Source organism: Lissotriton helveticus, chromosome 5_1, assembly GCF_964261635.1.
Source record: "Lissotriton helveticus chromosome 5_1, aLisHel1.1, whole genome shotgun sequence".
Classification (NCBI taxonomy): Eukaryota; Metazoa; Chordata; class Amphibia; order Caudata; family Salamandridae; genus Lissotriton; species Lissotriton helveticus.
This window is the reverse complement of record NC_136065.1, coordinates 1,129,700,730-1,129,721,840: the sequence shown is the minus strand read 5'-3', so window position 1 is coordinate 1,129,721,840 and position 21,111 is coordinate 1,129,700,730. Positions and strand designations below refer to the sequence as shown.

The 21,111-nt window shown below is 46.3% G+C and overlaps 1 protein-coding gene across 1 annotated transcript in view; it reads left to right on the top strand.

Moving 5' to 3' along the window:
- The window catches only part of XPNPEP1 (X-prolyl aminopeptidase 1), a 410,780-nt gene that overhangs the window by 59,831 nt on the left and 329,838 nt on the right, over window positions 1–21,111 (top strand). The window contains exon 3 of the mRNA XM_078643742.1: window positions 16,210–16,311. The gene's annotated coding sequence lies outside the window, so the exon portion shown is untranslated. The remainder of the gene's footprint in view (window positions 1–16,209; window positions 16,312–21,111) is intronic.

Genomic DNA, 21,111 nt, shown 5'->3' with positions numbered 1-21,111 from the left:
GAATGAAAATGCAGCAACTAGATCCGATGACTCTACATGCTCCTCCTCTATCGGCCAGTATGACGTCAAGAACGAGACGATTTTGGAGCACGACAAATCTCATAGCAGATTGCTCTTCGGTTAAGTTACTTAGAGCAGAAGTAGTCTCATTCACTACTGCTTCAAGGGTTCTGGTTAGTCTACGTATTAACTTACTATTCTGGATAGGTCCTATAAAGAAGAAGAAACCTTTATTGAAGTCTTGATACTGTTCTAGAGTAGTTTCAGTTTGATCGACAATTGGGGACTCAATCTCCCTTTTATGTCTGACGTGTACTAGATGTGTGTTTCTATGATAATCAGATGGGGCTAGAAAAACTGGTGGCAGTAGGAAGGCAATGTAACAGGTTCCATCCCAATCGAGGGGCAGACGAACATATGCGGTCTGACCACAAACAAAATAAGAATGACGTGAGGCTTTGAAAATAGATTTCCCACTGTCACTGTACTCGACAGTAGTAGTACAATCACTATGTCCTACATGTGCGGAACCATTCTTTCTGACACATAATTCGCCTTTGACTGGTAGTACTGAAATAGCAGGCAAATCTGGAGTAGTATCAGACTGAACATTCAGGACCATGAAATTCGAAGAATAATTACCTAAATTGTAAACTTCATTTTCTAGATCTAACCCTGTTCTATGGGGGAGACCTTGCTTGTCTGGAAAACATGTTCTATTCAGAAGGGACATATCATTGGAGGATGACGTTAACGTGGACCATGCTCCACACGAACCATTATGTGAAAACGGATAAGGAAAGAGTGGCAGAACTCCCTTCGGTGTCTGGAAAGGGGGGAGTCGACCACACACCCAACAATTTGTGGCATTGCTGGTCTGGTGTGAATAGTGTAACATTCGGATGAATGTATTATTACGCATAGCAAGACGATAGGATAGCTCGTGAGGAGGCAGATCACTAAATGTGTGCTCTACTGTAGCATTAGAAAACTTATTTACATGAGAAATTGGAAAACATAAATGCAATGCATAACTTGTGCAGGTAACCATCAAACTTAGAAATAATAAGAAACTTAGAAAAACGATACATCTGATAGAGTTTTGACTAACTCTCTCACTATGGGGGTCTATCTCATACATGTCAGATACCTGTCTAACCGTTTCACCCGAGGGGGACTTAGACAATTAAACTGGCTGACTTATTTTACTAGACCGGAGCTTTAATTTATACTCCTGCTGCGGAGTTTTCTCGAACAGAGGAACTTTTAGTTCTGGATTGAGAATACTGTCTGGTTTAGTGTCTGGTTTCAGGCAGTCTCTAGTAATGGAACAGTCTTTGGAAAGGTTCTTGGCAAAAGTTTTATCACGGAGTTCATGAAATTTCTTGACATGCGACAGATGGACCCAACCCTTGCGGCCTTCCAACTTCACGGCCGTACGGGTGGTCAGAAGGACTAGTCTCGGCTCCTTCCAGCGAGGCTCCAGCGGACTTGAACGATCAAAATTCCTGACTAATACGAGGCTTCCTGGAACGATTTCATGCGGTTTCACCTCGGTATTGTCTGGAAATGCAGCGGCAACCTGTGAACGACAAGAGTGTAGGGCAGACATCAAGGAAGCTAGGTAATCTGTCAACATATTACTGGAAACATCTGTAATACTGCGGGGTCTAGGTGTACCCCACATGTTTGGGGGGCGGCCGAATACGACCTCATAAGGAGACAGACCTGATCTGGAGTGTGCGACCATGCGCATAAAGAATAGAGCAACTGGCAGGGCAACTAGCCAGTCTACACCTTTCTCTTGACATATCTTGGCAATACGTATTTTCAGGGTCTGATTATGTCTCTCTACGAGACCGGCTGCTTCAGGATGGCGTACACAATGGAACTTCCACTGGTACCCTAACAAGAGGGAAACGTGTTTCATCAACTCAGGTGAGAATGGCTGGCCGTTATCAGAATACACGACCCTAGGGAGTCCATAACGGGGGAAGAATTCACGAACCAGCTGCTTGGCAGTGGTCGCGGCTGTGTAATCTGGAACTGGATATGCTTCTGTCCACCTGGACAAAGCGCATACAACTACAAGGACATACTTGAAACCTCGACATCGCTCCATTTGAATATAATCCATCTGGAGGACTTCAAAAGGGTGGTCAGGGGGCTGGAATCCACCTTGTTCCACCGGGACACTTGACCTGGATTGAACTGACAACATATCATACAAGTACGGACTTTCTGCTTGGCTGCAGCTCGTAAGTGCTTGTTGAACCAAAGGTTCTGTATACTGTCTAACATGGCTTTTTCTCCTAGGTGTGCTGGACTATGTGCGGTATTGATAATGACTTGAACCATAGAGTCGGGGAGAAACCATGTGGCTTTTCCCTTCGTCACCCATCCCTGATCTGTCTGGACCCCTCCTTGTTCGGACCATTTCTTTATTTCTTCAGGAGTAGCATGTAACTGTATGTCTATGACATCTTGTGTAGGGTCCTTAACTGTCATACAAGTAGTCTGTTCTGGAATGCATGTCTGTGTCTTGTTAACTGGAATGTCTGGAGTCTGAGCTGTAAGCTTGGCTGTTCGATCTGCTAGATCGTTACCTTGGGAAATGATGTCAGTAACTTTCGTATGTGCCTTGCACTTCATGATAGCAATAGCTGTCGGTAAATGTATTGCATCCAACAGAGCTTGAATGAGGAGACCATGCTGAATCTTGGTTCCATGAGAAGTCATGAAACCTCTCTCCTGCCAGAGCACTCCGAAGTCGTGTACAACTCCGAATGCGTAACGTGAATCTGTATATATGTTTACTTTCAGGTTCTTGGCACGTATGCAGGCTTGGGTCAGAGCAACTAGCTCTGCTGCTTGAGCAGACAGGATGTCAATACGGTGTGTTTCAATAACGTCGGTGTCAGTAGTCACTGCATACGCGGCTACTAGATCTCCTGTACTAGTTCTCATACATGAACCATCCACATAAAGTGTCAGGTCGGGATTAGGTAATGCAATGTCTGTCAGGTCTTGTCTTGGCTTAGTCATAGTGTTAACAACTTCCACACAGTCATGTGTGGCAGGATTTGAAGTAACTGACGGTAACAGAGTAGCGGGATTTAAAACGTTGCAGCGTCTGATTTCTATGTGTGGCTGGAACAGTGTCAGTTCATAACCTGTTAAACGTGCAATTGTCAAGTGCTGAGTCTGTGTTCGGTTTAAAAGAACTTCCACGGAGTGTGGAACTTGTACTGTCAGGGAATGTCCTAACACTATGGAATCACTTTGTCTGATTGCTAGAGCTGTGGCTGCAACTGACTTGAGGCACGCAGGCAAAGCCTGGGCTACTGGATCTAATGTGCTCGAAAAATAAGCACAAGGCTTGTACTGTCCGGCTTGATCTTGTGTGAGAACAGATAATGCTGTACCTTCACGTTCTGTGACAAAAAGTGTAAAAGGCTTACTGTAGTTCGGTGTAGCTAGAACAGGAGCTTGGCATAAAGCTTTCTTTAATTCATTAAAACTAAGTGTATGTTCAGATGTCCAAGGGAGGACAGTCGATACGGCTGCCTCCTGTGTCGTTAACTGTATCAGCGGTTTTGCCAGAAATGCATACTGAGGAATCCATTGTCTGCAGTAAGAAGTAAGGCCGATAAAAGCACGTACCTCCTTCTGTGTCTTGGGCTGTGGAAGACTCGCTATTAACTGGATACGGTCTGGTGTCAACTGCCTACCCCACTTGACCAGTAAGTGGCCTAAATAGATCACTTGCTGGACACAGAACTGGAGCTTCGAAGGGGACACCTTGTGCCCCATCTCGGCTAGGAAATACAGAACTGTAAGTGACGCTCGTTCGCAGTCACGTTCAGAACGGGCTGTGATCAGTAGATCATCGACATACTGGAGCAGGGCAGTGTCAGCTGGCATGTGAATATTGTCTAGTTGTCTTTTAAGTGCTTGACTGTAAATGCTAGGACTTTCTGTGAAACCTTGAGGAGCTCGTGTGAATTTATAGCTCCTTCCATTTAAACAAAAACCGAAAAGGTACTGGCTGTCTGGATGAATGGTAACACTGAAAAATGCATTCTTGAGGTCTATTACAGTAAAAAATGTAGCTTCGGGATCTATAGCTGTTAATAAGGATGAAATATCTGGAACTACTGGATACTGGGGTATGATACATTTATTAAGTTCTCGAAGGTCAATCACTAATCGATATACTGGAGGTGCATTTGGATCAGTACGTTTCATGACTGGAATGATAGGAGAATTACATACATTGGAGTCAGTTTCTACAACCACTCCTTGAACAATGAGCTCGTCAATAATTTTGGATAAGGCTGCTACAGCCTCAGGTGGCAATTTGTACTGTCTGATTCGTGGCAGGACAACACCTTGTTTCAGAGTCACACGATGGGGTGTGATTTGCATACAACCAACATCAGTTGGACCTTGTGCCCATAGATGCTGGGGGACATTCCGTAATCTTGGATCAAAATCACGTAATACATAATGACCTTTATAGTCCCTTAAAAACAAACGAACTCCCTCTGGGGAGCAACAAATTACTGCACCTAATTCCTTTAATGTCTTGATACCTAACAAATTTTCTGGACATGATTTCGTAAGTAACAAATCAGTAGTTCGGGACAATGGACCTACTTCTAGAGAAACTGGTTTTGAAATCTCGTTTACAATAGGCTTTCCTGAAAATCCAAGGGAAACATTTCTAGAGCCTGAGAGCGGAGCCCCTGGAACCTCGTCATGACTGATAGTAGTCCTACTTGCCCCTGTATCAATCAAAAACTTTCTGTCTTTCCCTAATACTTGACTGTGTACATAGGGACCCTCTTGATCTATAGGTATCTCGATGAGAGGCAAGCCTACCTCCCTCTCTAGGCTGTTTCATGAATACTGCTGGTACTCTGGATACTCGGACTGTGCGTACTGGTACATCTGTTGTGTAACATGCTGTGTTGCAGCAATAGGCTGCGGTGCTGGAACTGTCTGTTGTGCATTCTGCGGTGACTGAGAAGTCTGTGAGACTTGTTCTTGTCTAGGCGGACGTGGTCTTTCTTTAGTCTTACCAGTGGCTATGTTGTGTTTCAGAACTGCACACTCGTTTATAAAATGACCTGGCTGTTTACAATAATTGCATGTCCCTTTAACGGGAGGTGCAGGATGACTGGCTTGATTCGGACCCCTCTTCTGACTGTCTTGTGGAACAGATTGGGCAACTAATACTTTCATTTTCGTGTCTTTCATACGTCTCTTTTCGTGTTCTTGCTCTTCTCTGATCCTGTTCTGGTGATACTGGAGCATCTGGAGCATTTGTGACGGGGTATTAGCTTGCCAAGTACTTTCGACTTTCAAAACTCGATTTTTAACTTGTGGGCTTGAATTCTCGACTAGTTTAGTAACAAAAAGATGAGGGTAAGACTCGCTACCTGTCTTCAAACCACTGTTAATTATAAAACATTTCTCGAATCTAGAATAAAAATCACTAGTATCTTCGTCTGGTTTCTGTTTACATGCTGAGATTGCATCCCAATCTTCCTTTTTCGTGGCTAGTAATCTTGGCAAAACTTGAATCAATAACTCGGGCAATTCTTTACATTTATCTCCAAGACCGGTACCTGGTACACGTGCATTATCTTCAGCTTCTAGAGCTGTCCAATCAATCTTTTTCTCTCCCACCTCCCATTCTTTTTCCTTGAGTTTTTCATATACCCCTGCGGGCAACAGGACTTTTAGCATTTTAATAATATCTGGATACGTGTATTCTCCCATACGGAGCATGTCTTTTAATTCTCGATGGAACCCTGCTGGATCTTTGTCGTGACAGGGAATTAACTTTTTCATCTCTAAGAGTTCCATCTTTGTGATCGGGGTGTAAACAAATACTCGTTCTAGATCGCCACCCGTTCCTCTAACTGGGTGGACTTCTCGTAACGGATGCTGTCTGTCTATATAGAATGGTTTACTTTCTGGAGGTGAGACGTGAACGAAATGCGGATTCAGAAACGTTCTATATTTGTGGCGCTGTTCTAGAATGACACTAATTAAATCGGTACCTAAACCTTTCCATTTATACTGGAGTAACTCGTTCAGGACATCATGTAACGGACCTGGATCAGAATGTTGACCCTCATACAGTGTAATGAGGTGCTGGATCATATACATACCCACCAGTCGCTGCTCGGCTGGGGGCAGTTTCAGGAACATTTGTGCCACTATTTCGTCTGGAAAAGTGGTAGAATCAGTAACCCATCGGACTGCTGATCGGGCTAGTTCTTGTTCATGCATGGTACTAAGCTCACTACAACCGATTCGCGATTTCAGAATGTGATTGGTAGCTTGAAATACTTGTTCCAGAGAACCTTGTTCTGGTGCTGGAAGATGAAAAACTTTCTTGTGTTCTAGGCGTGAATGTCGGTCGGGAAGTCTAGATCTACCTACATACGCTATTCTGGTAGGATTCTCGTCGTCTACCTCTTCAGTAGAAGAGTCGTTTTCTTTCTCGCTTACTTGTGCTGCTTTGCGTTTGTCGTGTAACCTTATTATTTCCTTACGAATTTTCTTGTACATACTCTCTATACTACTGAGTGTCTTGTGTCTACCCTCGGCTATATTATCACTCCACCTTGTCAGAACTTTCATTTCGATCGGATCTTTAGTCAGACAATCTTGTTCCCTTATTAAACAATTAATTAGAAATTTTAATAGCATGAGCTGGGTCTCAGCTTTCCTTAGAGACATGATTTCGCCAATACTTTCTGGATCGTCCCCTGTACGGATGAAGCGATATATTCTGTCTAGATCTTCTTTCATATTCGGTAGGGTGTCCAAATACTCGGTCACCCGTCTTACGCGCAATGAATATATAACCATATTATCATCGCCTGGGACTGGATCATAACGGCATTCGGTAAGAGCTCGTCTGATATCTGCAACGGACTGGTATTTGGGCGTACGCTGTAACGCACGTTCATGTAACTCGACTAACGTTACACGTTTGTGTGGCGGCGGGGTACCAGGAGGACCTCCCCCCGCGGCCCCTAAACTGGAATCGTCGACTGATACTCTTCGTGCTGGCAGAGTGACTGATGTAGCGGGAACTTGTACTATGGGCTGGACCGGGGGTACCGTAACAGGTGCTGTAACAGGTGCCCCGGTGGCTGGAAGAACAGGAATCACATTATTTACAGGAGCTGGCGGAGCAGGATTTGCATATTCTGGGACTGTCTCGTCCAAATAGGACGAGAGAAAAATATCAGCTGCGGTCGGTCTGTGACGTAGCTTAATCGGAACTAATGGCGGCGGAAAATTACATGGTGCTTCCGGGGTTGCTTTCGGCAAGCCCTCGGCAAGAAGAGGATACATACCCTTAATGAGGGCATTTCTCTGTCTGTCTGACTGTTCGGCTTTAACTCGTTCACCTATTTCGATTAATTCCCTTTCTTGGGCTCTTTCTGAGGATTCTCTACTTAACTCTGACTTTCTGATTTCTTTCTCTGTTCTTTTGTGAGATTCTTTGCGCCATAACTCGATGGCATCTTTCTGGGACTGTCTGGATTTCTTTTTCCATAATGCTTCTTCTACTCGCATGATGCACTCGGCATCCCACGTACCTGATACAGGCCATCTATATTTCTCTTCTAGATCTTTAGTATACTCGACCCATAAGTCCAGATATAATATGGCACTTATGCCATGCTTATGATACATAAAATGACCTGGACTGTCCCTAGGCGGGACAGGAACTGCTTCCTCGAGCAGACCTTTTCTAGTTTTTAACTGACGTAACTTAGAGAACAGAGGCATGACTAGACTGGAGTCTAGAAACAATACAATACACAATAAACACAATAATAACTTTAAGAAAACAAATCACTCATACCACGACATTGAAAACACATGAAATAACATTTAAAAATAACGGTTCGGACAAAATACTACCTGGAATACTGAGAACAGAAACACATGAATTTCTCGAGAACAGAACAGATCTTACTGGAATGACTAGATGCACTGCTGAAACAGTACGAAACTTACCGGTCTCATAAAGAGACACGTCAGGACCCGCATCCACCTAGGTGGACACTTCGTGTTGGATTTGCGTACCCAAACCCACGGACCAGAGACAAATTAATTGACCCTGTCTAGATACTACCCCAGCAACGGTACTCACCGGGCAGCAAGGACGGAAGGCCTCGGACTGGACTGGACTGCGACGACGACGGACGGACGTACTTCGGACTTCAGTTACAGGTGGGCCTCCGGATACCTCGGACCTTGGACTCTCGGCTTGGGCTCTGGTCGGGACTCGCCGCGTTCCTCCACCGCCTCGTCTGGACGCTGGACCGCAACCTCTGTCTCCTCCGTGGGCCTGAGGGATACTTGAAGCAGAAATATCTGCACGTGCACGGTATGGTTCCGTCACGACTGCAGAGGATCAGGGGGCCTGCGTGGCTTCTCCGGCGCGTGGGGAAAGGGCAAGTCCCTATTCGGGCGCCATTATGTGGTAAATAAATAATTAATTACCGGTTCTATTTTTGACTGGATACAATATAAACAGATAGCTCAATAAATAAGAGTCAAGATACGAGGTAGCGAGAGTTGACAGGCTTTAATTAAGCATAAAGGACTGGAACAGGACAGCCTGTACGGGGATGGGATGGCAGGGCCCGGCAGCTGCCGGGGCAGGATCTGGGAATTGCTAGCAAACTTTAATAACAGTGCACAATATTTATAGTTAAACAAAATACATTGTATTCAGTACAGTAGGCGTAGCAGTAGGCGGAGTTTGTAGCAGTCGCGAAAGATAAGGCATAAAGTGGGTGTAACAAGAGGTGTGTACAGGGCGTATACATAGACATGTGATGCAAACGTAACAGAATATGTCATAAAAGGGGCGGAAACATGGAGGGGGCTACCTGAGCAGCTGGGACCTCTAACCTAGTGGTGCGCGCAAACTGACAATGACGTGTTACTAGGGAGAACTGGGGGCTATGACTTCTGCGCTAGAAGAGGAGACGAAAGTCTGGAGTGTCAGAGCGACATGTACCTAGGCATATCTAGTATCTGGTGTTTATAGTACATGTTGATAGAATCCAAAAGTTATCAGGGTAAAGGCTAACAGACATTAAGACTGGTGCATGCATTATTCTACATGTAGTACGTGTGCTAGGAATATTCTATGAATATGAATACAGTATTTCTCTTACATGGAGACATAAAGGCTAGACCATGACGGAAACTATTGATGCGATTCAGTAGCTTAGGAATGCAGAGAAGGAGGGCTGAACTGATAACTAGAAACATAACATACTCTTAGCAGACTGGGAGGCAGAGCCAGGCCGAGCCGGGCACTGCGAGGCATGAAAGTAAGTGAAGGGTCAGGGATACAGGTGGGGGCTGTATCGCTCCTTGGAGAGTGTTCAGGAGACAGGAGCTGAATCTGAGTCCGGGCCCTTTTGAGGCCTAGAAACGGGGACAATTCAATGAATTAACGTGCACACTGTAAAACGTGGCAACGTAGCTTTACATAGGCCTGATATTCGTTGTATTCACTGTGAGAAGTTGGCCTGATGTGCAGTGTTCACTATTCTAGTGATCACTATATATCAGTCCAAACAACCCTTATTGATGATTGGTTGTAAGTCAACCTTATAGACCAGCTATCCTAGTAGCATGGATACGAGCAGTCTAAGGCTAAGACTCTAGAGGGCGTGTTAAGCCAGCTGTTTTACCATCACATTACCCCTTGAACACCCAGTGAAAGGACACCACACAAGTGTTATGAAAATAAACAGTGTATTTATTAGAATCACAACAACCCTGTACTCTTTATGAGGACAGGGTGCTAGGCACACAACAAAACTCTTACGAAAATACTTAAGTTAGCACGTTATACACAAATGCCCGAGGGGCACGAAAAACCATATATTCTAAAAGTGGAATGCGAAATTACTAGCAGGTAAGTACAGTACTAATAGGCTTTGGAATCGCTAGGACTTGACTATAGAATCGTTAGATTACTTCTAGGAGGCCTAGGGGACTCGGGTGCAGAGTGTGCACTCTCACGCGGGATGCGGGACAAAGTCTATGGAAGCTAGTAAAGGCAAAGTTAGTGTTCACGGGCGAACCCGACCTGGTAGGAAGAAAACGACAGTGGATCCTGACCCTAGGATAGTGAGGCTATGCTGGGACACCGAAGTGCCGATGTTACCTAGCCCAGGGGCTGCAGCTGCATAGGTCTGAAAAGACGTCGGGGATCTCGTTGCCGGACCAGGAGCCTGGAAGAAGGAAGTTGCTGGCAGGCGACCAGTGAAGGAAAGTTCGATGGATCCAAGCCTGGATCAAGGAAGAAGAAACCTGAAAGCAGAGGGGACCAAGTTCTTGAATCACTAGCCAGTGATTAAGTGGGCACCAGGATGGCACCGGGCGAAGTCACCTCGACTAGGTGAGTGGGCGACGCTGGCTCTGCAGATCTCACGGACCAGGAGGCGTTGTCGGCGACCAGGATGGAGAGGCGAGCTGTCCCACGATGGATGAAGCTGTCGGCGTCGAAGTTACCCAGGATTGGGCAACAAGCCTTGGCTAGTTCAAGCCCACGCGGTGGACTCAAAATGGCGTCTTGAGTGGACCAGGAGGGTCCGGGGTGCTCCTTTTTTGGAAGGGAGCAAGGGCCAGCCTGGAGCAACCAGACCAGCAGCAGAAATGTCGTCGGGCGTCGTTCAGAAGGCCACAAGCCAGCGGGCTAGTAGCCAAACAACGCGGTGAGCAGCAAAAAGCAGAAGGGCCCCACGCAGATCGTGGAGATGTAGGGAGGCTGCACTTCGGTGCTGGAGCTGCTCAGGGTCGGGGCTTCTCGGACCCCAAAGCACTCACCAGGAAATTACTCGGCGGGCTTGCTGGAAAGAAGTCGTGCAGTCTTGAAGATGGCCGGTCCCTCGAGGTCTCGTCACACCCACGAATCTCAGCGTGACTGATGATGCAGGTAGAGGTCAGAGGTGCCAGGGAAGCCGGTTCTCGTCGAGCTGGGCAGTCTTGATCCGGAGGAGAGACTTGCAGCAGACCGCAGTGTTCTTAAGATGGTGCCTGCGGATGCAGGGTGACTACTCCTTAGTCACAAGGGAGAAATCTTAGGAAGAAGTCTTGAGTTCCTTTCGTGGAAAGTAGTTTCAGGATTCAAAGATGATCTGATTTGGAAGGGGGCCAGGTCCTACCTTTATCTTGGGAAAGGGGGCTGGCACGCGACTAAGTCCTGCCCTATGGGTGGGACTAGGAGGGGGGTGGTTACACCCCTCTCCTTTGGCGGGCTTTCCCCAGGCCAGGGGCTGGAGTGCCCCTGGAACTGGTTTCAGCCGGTCTATGCACAGTGAGCACCGGGGTGCCACTTGCAGTCACCTTCCTCTAAAGCCCTGCCTACCTAGAATACACAAAACCCTGTCTGGGACGGTGCTGGCACCGCCCCTGGCAGGAAACCCTTTGTCCTTGCCTCCTGCTCTGGGAGGACTCCCAGCAGCAGGAGGGCAGACTTGTGTCTCGGTGGCAGCATCCATTTTGTGGATGCTAAGGCTCTGTCTGACTTTAACCGGGGTTACAGGTTACATACATGTCGTGTCCCTCTAGAAGGGTGGAATGCTAACCCCGTCGCCAGAATTGGCGAGGGGTTAGTATTCCAATTCGTATGACACCTTACTCGACATGTTTTGATAAAGCGATACCAGAGTTGGCATATAACCGCGAGGATTATAATGCACTTAAGAGTATATGGTATGCGATATCATGGAAACGGCTAAGGGATGGATCCCGAAAGCCGCAGACAGGCTCAGCTCATGCCAGAGCACTATCTCACACGATTCCAAGCACTCTGCCTTCAGGATTGTCAAGGCCTGCCATAGGAGTGACTGATAGGAGATCTGTGTGTCCATTTTTAGGGTTAGATATAGGTATACTATATCTAAAGCAAAGGGTGATTACACCACCTTGCTCCAGCTGTCAAGCAGCCAGTTGTGTCAGATTTGGATGGCCAGCCAGGGGTGGCATAATACATGCTGCAGCCCCTGGTAGGCCCTGGGTACACCTATGCTCTGGGTACCTAAGGTACACTGTACAGGGACTGATAAGGTGACTCAGTATCCAATTAGATATGTACCTAAGGTACATGGAATCCATTTTACAGAGAGAGCAGTAGGCCTGGGGTCCTGATTAGCAGGGCCCCAGGTCAACTAAGTCAGAAAACCAGCAAAACACCAGGCAAAAAGTTGGGGGCAACCATAGTCAGGGATCTACCTTCCTACATTCACGAAAACTGGAAACTGGCATACTAGAGATGGACACAACTGTAATTGCGTCTTTAATCAATCAGAGGGGAATACATGCATATCGATCATGCACATATGACATAACATGGGGAACACGTAGGCACATATGACATGGCAAAATTTACTTTTCCACAAGTCACTTAAGAATTCGCTAAGGGCTGGGAGCGCTATTGCTTGTAGTGCGGGAGGAATGTATACTGATACTATATTGACAGACCGTCCCTCCCACTGACCCAGTAGGGCCGCAAATCGGCCTTGATCATCTGTTTTTGTTTTATGCACTATAAATGGGGATTGTTTTTTCACCAGAATGCCAACTCCTCTGGAACCAGAAGAAAACTCGGAGTGCACTATCATTTTATACCCCCACCTGTCCATCGCTTTACATGCGTTACCAGTGAGGTGCGTTTCTTGCAGCAGGGCTACCGTTGGGGCGCAGCGCTTCAAACTTTGTAGAACCAGGCCCCTCTTTATTTTGTCCCCCAGGCTGTGCCCATTCCACATGAGCAATGACAGGGGGGTCACTTGGGTCTTGGGGTATGACTCCGAGTCGGGATCAGCAGGGGTTTGTGTTGCCATGCCTAGTAAAATGCTTGGGAGTAGATACGGAGGTACTTGAGAACTGAATACGTCGGCCAATGTGTGGGAATGCTACAATCCTGAAATCGCCGCTAAGAACCAAAACCAATAACGCACAGAACCATGTAAACTGTCCCATCCCCCAACCCCCCTCCCTGCCAGACGGACTCAGAACTGCCCGCCTCCCCAACTTTGCAGAGTGCTCCGTCCCAAACCCCGAAAAAGTACTTGCGTGTAGGAGGTGAGAGGTCCAAGGACGATCGTAGTCCTTCCCCACCCCAAAGCCAGCTTTTACATAGAGTATGGTTCAGATCTTTGTGCAGGTAAGTCCGTTTGTGTGCCCCCACACATCACCCAGTCGCAGAGTCCAGCGTTCTCGCTCAGTCTCACTCTTCGGTCTCATCTGGTGCAGGTGTTCTTCCTCTTGCTGCTGGCCACGGTCCCCGGGGTCTCCAGTCATCCCGCAACGTCGCTGGTTTCTCTCCGACTGCTTGGGTTCTCTCACCTGATGCCATCCCTCGGTCCAGTCATGTGCCTCCTCTGGTGTGTTGAAAAACCATGTTTTCCCATATGCCACCACACGTAGTCTCGCCGGGAATAGCATTGAGTGTGGCAGTTCCCTGGCTCTCAGTTCTTTCTTGACCTCCATGAAACTCTTGCGGCGCTTGGAGACCGCCGCTGTATAGTCCGGGAAGAATGACACAACTGAATTCTGGATATGTAGCTGCGGAGCCACCCTTGCTGTTTGCAATATAGCATCTCTATCCCTGAAATTAAAGATGCGGGCCAGTACAGGTCTAGGGGGGGGCCCGGGTTTGGGCTTACCCCCGGCACCCTGTGGGCCCTCTCAACTGAGAAAAAGGTTGATAGTCCCCTGGGTTGGAGTCTAGATTTTATGAGGTCCTCTACATATAAGTCCTTGGCTGGGTTCTCTTCGCTTTCAGGAATTCCCGTAATTCTGACATTGTTGCGCCGGGAACGCCCTTCTTGGTCATCCAGATTTGATGCCATGAGCTTGTTCTCTGCCTCCACGCAGTTTCATATCAGAGCCGTAGTATCTTTCGACAGAGATTTCGTCACTTGCTCGACTTCCATGACCCTGGCCATCATTTTTTTAAAGTCCCCTCGGAGGAAGGAGACATCCGCTGATATCGCTCCCACCATCGATTGTACACTGGTGAGGGCGGTCATTATGTCTTCCAATGTTACCTTGTGTGCACCTTCCCCTCCAGGGTCCTCACGGTCAGGCAGCGGAGGGAATTCCTTTCCCTAGACGAATTTGTCCAGTTTGGACTGGGTGGTCCTCGTGCGTGGGCCCCTGCCCTCCATCCTCGCCCAGATGACTCCACGCTATCCGGTACTGGCCGCCGTGAGACCGCCTGCCCCGCACGGCATTTCGGTTTTCCCACTGCACTAATTTGCGATGTAGGGCCAGGGGGGGTCTCCCACGCAATACCCCTGTATCCTGCACTACACGGATTCACCTTCCCAATTCGCGGGTGTCACCAGCCGGTGATTCTTGGTGTGCCTTCTCCTGCAGCTCGCCCCTAATATTGTATAGTCCGCGAGCTCCGCCTCTGCCGGTGCATGTATTTGGGCTCCACTGTTGCTGGAGCCCACAGGTCTCCTTATGCACCCCGAGGGCACCTGCCTGCCAAATGGTGGGGGGCTGTACCAGACGCCCCTCAGGCCCATGAGCCTCCTGCTTGTGCCCCGCTCTCGGTCAGGTGTTACTGCACTATCGGGCGCCTTTCGCCCCTGATCTCAATCCTGCTACTGGGTCTCACTGCAATCGAGGACCCGGCTTCACTTGCGTGTGTAGGCCGCACACCTCCCTCATGCTCCACGGGGCCTCCGATGCGTCAGATGGTGTCCAGATCGGGCCCGCCCGTCCCAGCGGGCCGTCCCCACCCCACCGCAGGCACCGGACCCGACCGCGGCGCAGGATCACTTCTGCTGCCGTCGTCTGTGGGGCGTGTTAGGCACGTCGCAGCTCCGGAGGTCGCCAAACTCAGGCCCCAGGGTGAGGAGGGGCGGCGCACACTACTCCGGCGCACCTGCGGGCAGAAGCAGGGACCAGCCTCCGCCAGCGACACAGTCTCCAGGGCCCCCTTGCTGCCGTGTCCTGCGATGTTCTCCGCGCCGCAGTCCCACCAGCGGGCTCACCTTCAAATCGACTCCCCGGCTGCAGAAGAGCCGTCAGGCCGCTTTAGTCTTCGCTCCGGGCCTGCATTTCCGCACAACGGATTAGCACCGGAGTCGGATCCCCAGGCTCCTCCTGCACTCCGACATCCGTGTCAGTCTTTAGGGTACAATCATTGTCCGGATTATGTGACGGATTAATGCAGGAGTCTACCGTGCCCTCGGAACTCTCCTAAGCAGCAGCCGTCTTGCTCGGCTGCAAGCCACGCCCTCGTGCATGTTTTTTCATGACTAGAAGCTGTTTCTCAAATCTCTGTGTCGGTCATATGAGTGTCTCTCCAGTTAACCTGCTCAAATTGAGTTGTTTCCAACTTACGAACTGTTCCCGGTAGCGGGTTGTGATCAGTGTTGGATAGGAGCTAGAATCACTGTGGTAAGCGGTGGATGAAGTAACTATAGATAACTGTGGGCTGAAGCTCCTATCTTTTGAATTACTGGCTTCCTGATTCAACTGTTAGGTCTCATCATTGGTGAAAGTGCTATATAACGCCATAGCATTAACAGCTGCTTCCATGAGATTATATTTAACGTACTCTACATTTCTAAGTTAAAACAGTCCTCTAAAGGACATTCTGAAAGGATGCAAATTGTGGTCTTCAAGTACGTCAAGTATCCTTGTGATGTGTTAAGCATTCCAATCACCTAACCACAAAATGGCTACACAAATTCTGTTTTTTTCACGTCTTTTTGCTTTTTTCTATTAATAAAATATAAGGTTGTCTTCTAATTGCATAATAAAATTCACACAGGCTTATAGTAATCATTGTACTGTTTGAGTATGGAAAATAATCCTTGAAAAGGTATGATGCAAGGGAAATATAGCTGTGTGCTTTTTAGAGGGCTCTGGAAAATATTTTCCATAACAAGATATCGTTTATTATAGATAAACCTAACATGCATGGTGAAAATACCTTAAAAGAAAGGCAGAGGAAATGTATGTGCAAAGTCCACAGATTAGACCTTTGGAACAGCACGCTCTTGTCTTAGGGGAACCTGTCCTGCTCAGCATGCCCGAATTGCAGTCGATAAAGCAGGAAAAGGTTAATTGAAGTGTAAAGTCCAACAGCTTACCACTACTATCTCTCTCACTTGTTCGAAGATGCTGATGAATATGCTGTGAAGGGGTAAAGGGCAGAACGTGAATGTGCTCCTGCATTCAAGGATTGAAGACTCTGAGAACGTGCAGAAGAGGAAACGGACGGTGAGGCGCTACAAAAAGATTTAAATACAGAAACAAGTATTGATTTCTTACTTCTAGTGTTTTCTTGTAATTGTATCATAGCTTATTTTCAAAATAAGTGCAAATTCATTAGCAGAAGCTGCTTGCTTTCCCTATATACCTGGATCTAAGGTGTTATTCATTCGTTTATAGAGCCAGGCTGTGTATAATGAATGCAAATTCATGTTTTTGTTAATGTTTTATGCTGATATTGTTTTGTTTTTGGAAAGTGCCCTCTTGGTTGCTTTTTAACTACTCTGTTTTAAGTTGCATATCCAATGAGCGAAGAACATGGAAAGTTATGATGGGAATCCAACTTGTCTACCTCACACACTATGCCCCCAGTGCTTCTGCACATTTGCTGCACCACAGCATCCAACATTGGCATATGTGACAGCTTCTTCGATTAGAATGATTGTCCATGAGACAGTTGACTGTAGTGTGATGGAGCAATTGGGTAACAGCCTCTTGCTTTCAAAGTTTCTCTGTGTTGCTGTACATAAAAACAGTACGTTCTATTCATTTGAGACCATGATACGAATGACATTGAAAATCAAGAGTTCCTCCTCAACCAATCTGGGGAGATTCGTTGCGGCATGCTGATGTCCCCCCTTTCTGACTAGCAAAATATGGAGCAAGCGTTCATCCAGTGCACCCAACACAGCAAAAGATGGAGTTACCCACTCCATAGTCTTTCTTTCTCCATAGCCACACTGGGTCAGCGTCTCAAAACACAGTGGCACACCAAGGAAAAGATGCAGACTGACCAGCCCTTCCTGCTTGAATGTAAACGGGGAGGTTAGACGAGGGCAATTCTTTGCTTATATGGGAAAGATCCTAAAAGTTAACACTGAGAGACCCCCTTCAAACAGCCACCTGCGTACGGCCTTTTGACGTACAAATCTACTCGTATAATTTTCCATTACCTGTTATTAAACCACCTAATTCCTTTTCCATGGGTCAAGACTACAAGAGGGAAAGGTTTTAATTGAGCTTACCCTATATAACATTGCGAGTACACACACACCTCATTATTGTGGAGGTGATGGCTCTGTTTTTCTTCTTAATGCCCATGGTTGTGGGTTTCTTCCTTTCCGTTTTTCCAGATGTGCTCTTTTTTTCCTCTGCACCACAATCTTCTAAAGGGGTCCTGCCGTTACACGTGTGGTGTTCTGAGCAAGGCACCTTTTGGGCATATGAATTTGCACATTTTCTCTTTCCCTGAGAGTGTTTGCCACCCTTCATAACCCCAAAAGGCAAAATCAAGCCAAATAACAGGATTGATCGCCTGTCAAGTATTTGCCATTTGCTGTCCATGAGGTCAGCAAACCATCAGTAGGAGGCCAGATTAAAAATGAAAAGTTTTGTTTTCCTGCAGCTTTGCTTCTGAGATAATGTTGCAGTGTATTCTATATTCTGACACCCTGGGTGTCTCTGTCCTGATATGTTTGTTTCTTTAAGGTCATTGGTGAACCTGGACAAAGCTGACTCAGAAAATGTTCCTGTTACTTTCTGATTAGGGGTTTAGTTTGGATAGATTGTATCTAAACCTCCTATACTTTATTTCTTTGCTCCCCAGACATTGCTTGGTTCTCCCCTCCATTGTCTATGGTCCTCTTTTAGCTCTTCTCCCCTATTTATTGCCTTCATTATATTTTATTTTTTTCTCTTTTCCATTGAAAGAGTCTGGCAAGGCATTTTAACTTACACCGTTTGGCATTCCAGGTGTGCATATACACACCAAGGGCAAGCCTGACTACAGTTCTTTCCCAGCTTCACCAATTTCGCTGAGCGGATCCCACCCAAGTTGGACCATTGCTCAGCAATCTTAATAATTAATTTACCACTGATGTTTGATCAGAAATTATTATTATACGCTGAATCAAATAGGCCTGAAGAGTCTACTGTTGTGATGCTTGGTAGGCAGCCTACATAGCGCAGTTGCATCATTGTGAGTCTTGCACCACCAAAGTGAAATCTGACTGGCATGGAGGGAAGATCAAAGCTGAAAACCCTTCTTTGAATTGTTCAAGGGCATGTATAGCTTTCGTCTGCTGCCTCTACGAAGGTGACTCCTTATGAAAGCTCTACAGCAATAGTGCTTTCTTCCATAGTAACAAAAACAATCTGATTTGTTTCTAACACTTGACACCCCTAGCCTGGCTGCACCCTGCGCTAACCGAACTCCTTAGTTACTTATCTCTATCAAACTAGCTCTGCTGTTTCCTCAGAAATGGAGACTCATTTCACCTAAAACGCACCAACACACTCACCTTGAATGAAGAATTCCTCCATTTCAGTCAGTCATTTGCCACTAACCTTTAGAAAAGCTGTTGTTCCACTTCACCAAATTGTCTTGAACCGTCTAATCTTTAGATCCATCTCCCTCCTACTGGCTGTTGCCAAACTTGCAATGAAGTCTGTACTCAAGTGACCAAATGGCACCCCCTCTCCCTCGTTAATGTTCTAGTTTTCTCGAACAACCCAAAAGGGCTCTAATTCAGTGCTAGTTGTTGCCTTTTGTTACTTGATAATCCTGTGCCGTATCTGGTCTTGACCATTCACCTCTTGGCTCTGACTGGCATCCATAGCACTGCTCTCCATTGGTCTCATTTCTTTCTCACTCTCAAGGGTTTTATTGAATTGTAATTTATTGCAACATTTATAGAGCACTCACTACCACTATGTGGGACATTGTCCGCATGAATAGCACGCTACATGTACACGGTGTATGTTTGGAAGCATGTTGTTTTTTTGTTGTTGGTTTCTTTACTCCTATGTGGGAAATGTTTTCATGTCGTGTGTGATGACTACCTGGGGTATGGTTATTGTGTTATGGGATGCAATGCATGGCAGTGAATTGGATGATGAATTGTAAGAGACGGACACATAGTTTTACGGTTTTCAGCACGTTGGTAGCTTTGAACAGCTCTGCAGGTCCCTTTGTAGTATTTCATATGTTACAGTATGCTTAGCTGGTTACTGCACTGTCCAATCTGAGATTTTGTGTACAATTGTGGTCCTGAGCTGGCATGGTTGGAGGGAGAAAGTAGTGGAGAGATCTGTTGAATTGGGCATTTTTATTATCATTCCATATCAGAGTATCTTTGAGAGATGTAAAGAAGCGGTCTGATTTTAGAGATATTTGGGACCTGCTGTAAATGTCCAGTAATGTGTGGTAGTTCTTTTCAGTTATTCATGCATGTTCAATTGGTAATGTTTGTTTTTTTGGCTGAACAGTGCTGGTGATGGACAACCCTCACAGCAGATATGTCTTATGTGAATTTGAGAAGTATACATTACAATTTGTTGCTGATGTTGCATATTATTATTATTTTTATTTTATTGTTTTACAGAGTTTTATATAGCGCAAACTTGACCCGAATCGGGTATCGGTGCGATTTACTTAGCACCAGTTGCATTACATGAGGACACATTCATTTTTGTTAGGCACAAGGAGATTAAGTGATTTGCCCAGAATCGCAGGTTGTTCAGCGTCATTGACTAGACTCGAACCCAGTTCCCCAGATTTGGGGTCGACCGCCCTAGCCGTTAGGCCAACTCCTCTCCCCATTATAGTTTTAATATCATTATGGGCCATAACTGTTATATATGGAAGTGCATACTACATAATGCGTACCATAGTTCAGCCTGTTTTGCTTACCTTCATGAAGAAAGTAGTTTGCTGGGTGAGTTTAAGATTCATCAGTTGTAAGCCGAGGATTGCACTTGAGTATGCAACAGTTTTCTGGGCTCTATTGCTGGATAGCAGGTGGAGCAATTATCAAGGAAATAGCCAAGTCTTCAACTGTGTTCTGAAGTGTAAATGCTCCCACGGGCTTCTAAAGCTGACTAGTAGCGAGTTCCACAGCTTGGTGCCTTGTACTGAGAAAGCAGTGCTTCCTATGGATTTTGTATGATTAGGTAGTATGATAAGTAGTGTAAGCCTGGATTGTAGTTTGATGTTTGGTTTGTATTGCTTCATTTTAACTTGTGGGTATAGTGGTCCTTCTCTTGGGAGGCTCTGTGGACCAGGCAGAGTGTCTTGAACATTGCCCTTCTAGCTATAGGTAGCCAGTAGAACGATTGCAGGACTAGAGTCCTGCTTTCTCTTACGTGAAGGTGAATACGAAAACTTGCTTCAGCATTTTGAATGAGTGGTATTTAGCATATAATGAATGACTGTGCCAAGCTGTAGGCTGTTGGCATAGTCGAGCTTGGAGATTACAAGCATGGCTAGCAGTTGGTATGCAAGGCTTGGGAAGATCCAATGTAGTGTTTTCAGTGCATAGAAGACACTCTTTGTGACATTGTTAGCATGTGGTATCAAGAATAGTTCAGAATCCATGGTAGCTCTTAAGTTTCTAACTTTTCTTGGTGTTGACAGAGGGGCTTGAAGTTCCTTATGCCATATGATGGTAGGCTGGTAGTTTTGGCATTGTTTGTGAGCCTAGCAATCCCCAGCTCCTCCCCTAACACCTTGGTATTTAGGCACTATTTAAATCCCTTTCGGTCTCAGTTTTTGCCCTATGCAGCTGGATAAAACTCTCATTTTATGGAACACCTGCTGTAGGAATTTGGTACTGTAGGCCTGGGTTTCTTATTCATGCTCTAACGCTGGCAAATATGAGTGGCATAAAAGTAATTTTGGATGAGTATTTGATACTTCACTAACACGTGCCAGTGTTGAGATGTAGTAGTTGAACAGCAATGGAAGATTGATGGCCACTTTGGAGGGTCTCTTGCATAATTTACCCACTTAAAGCTGTGTGTCTTTCTTTC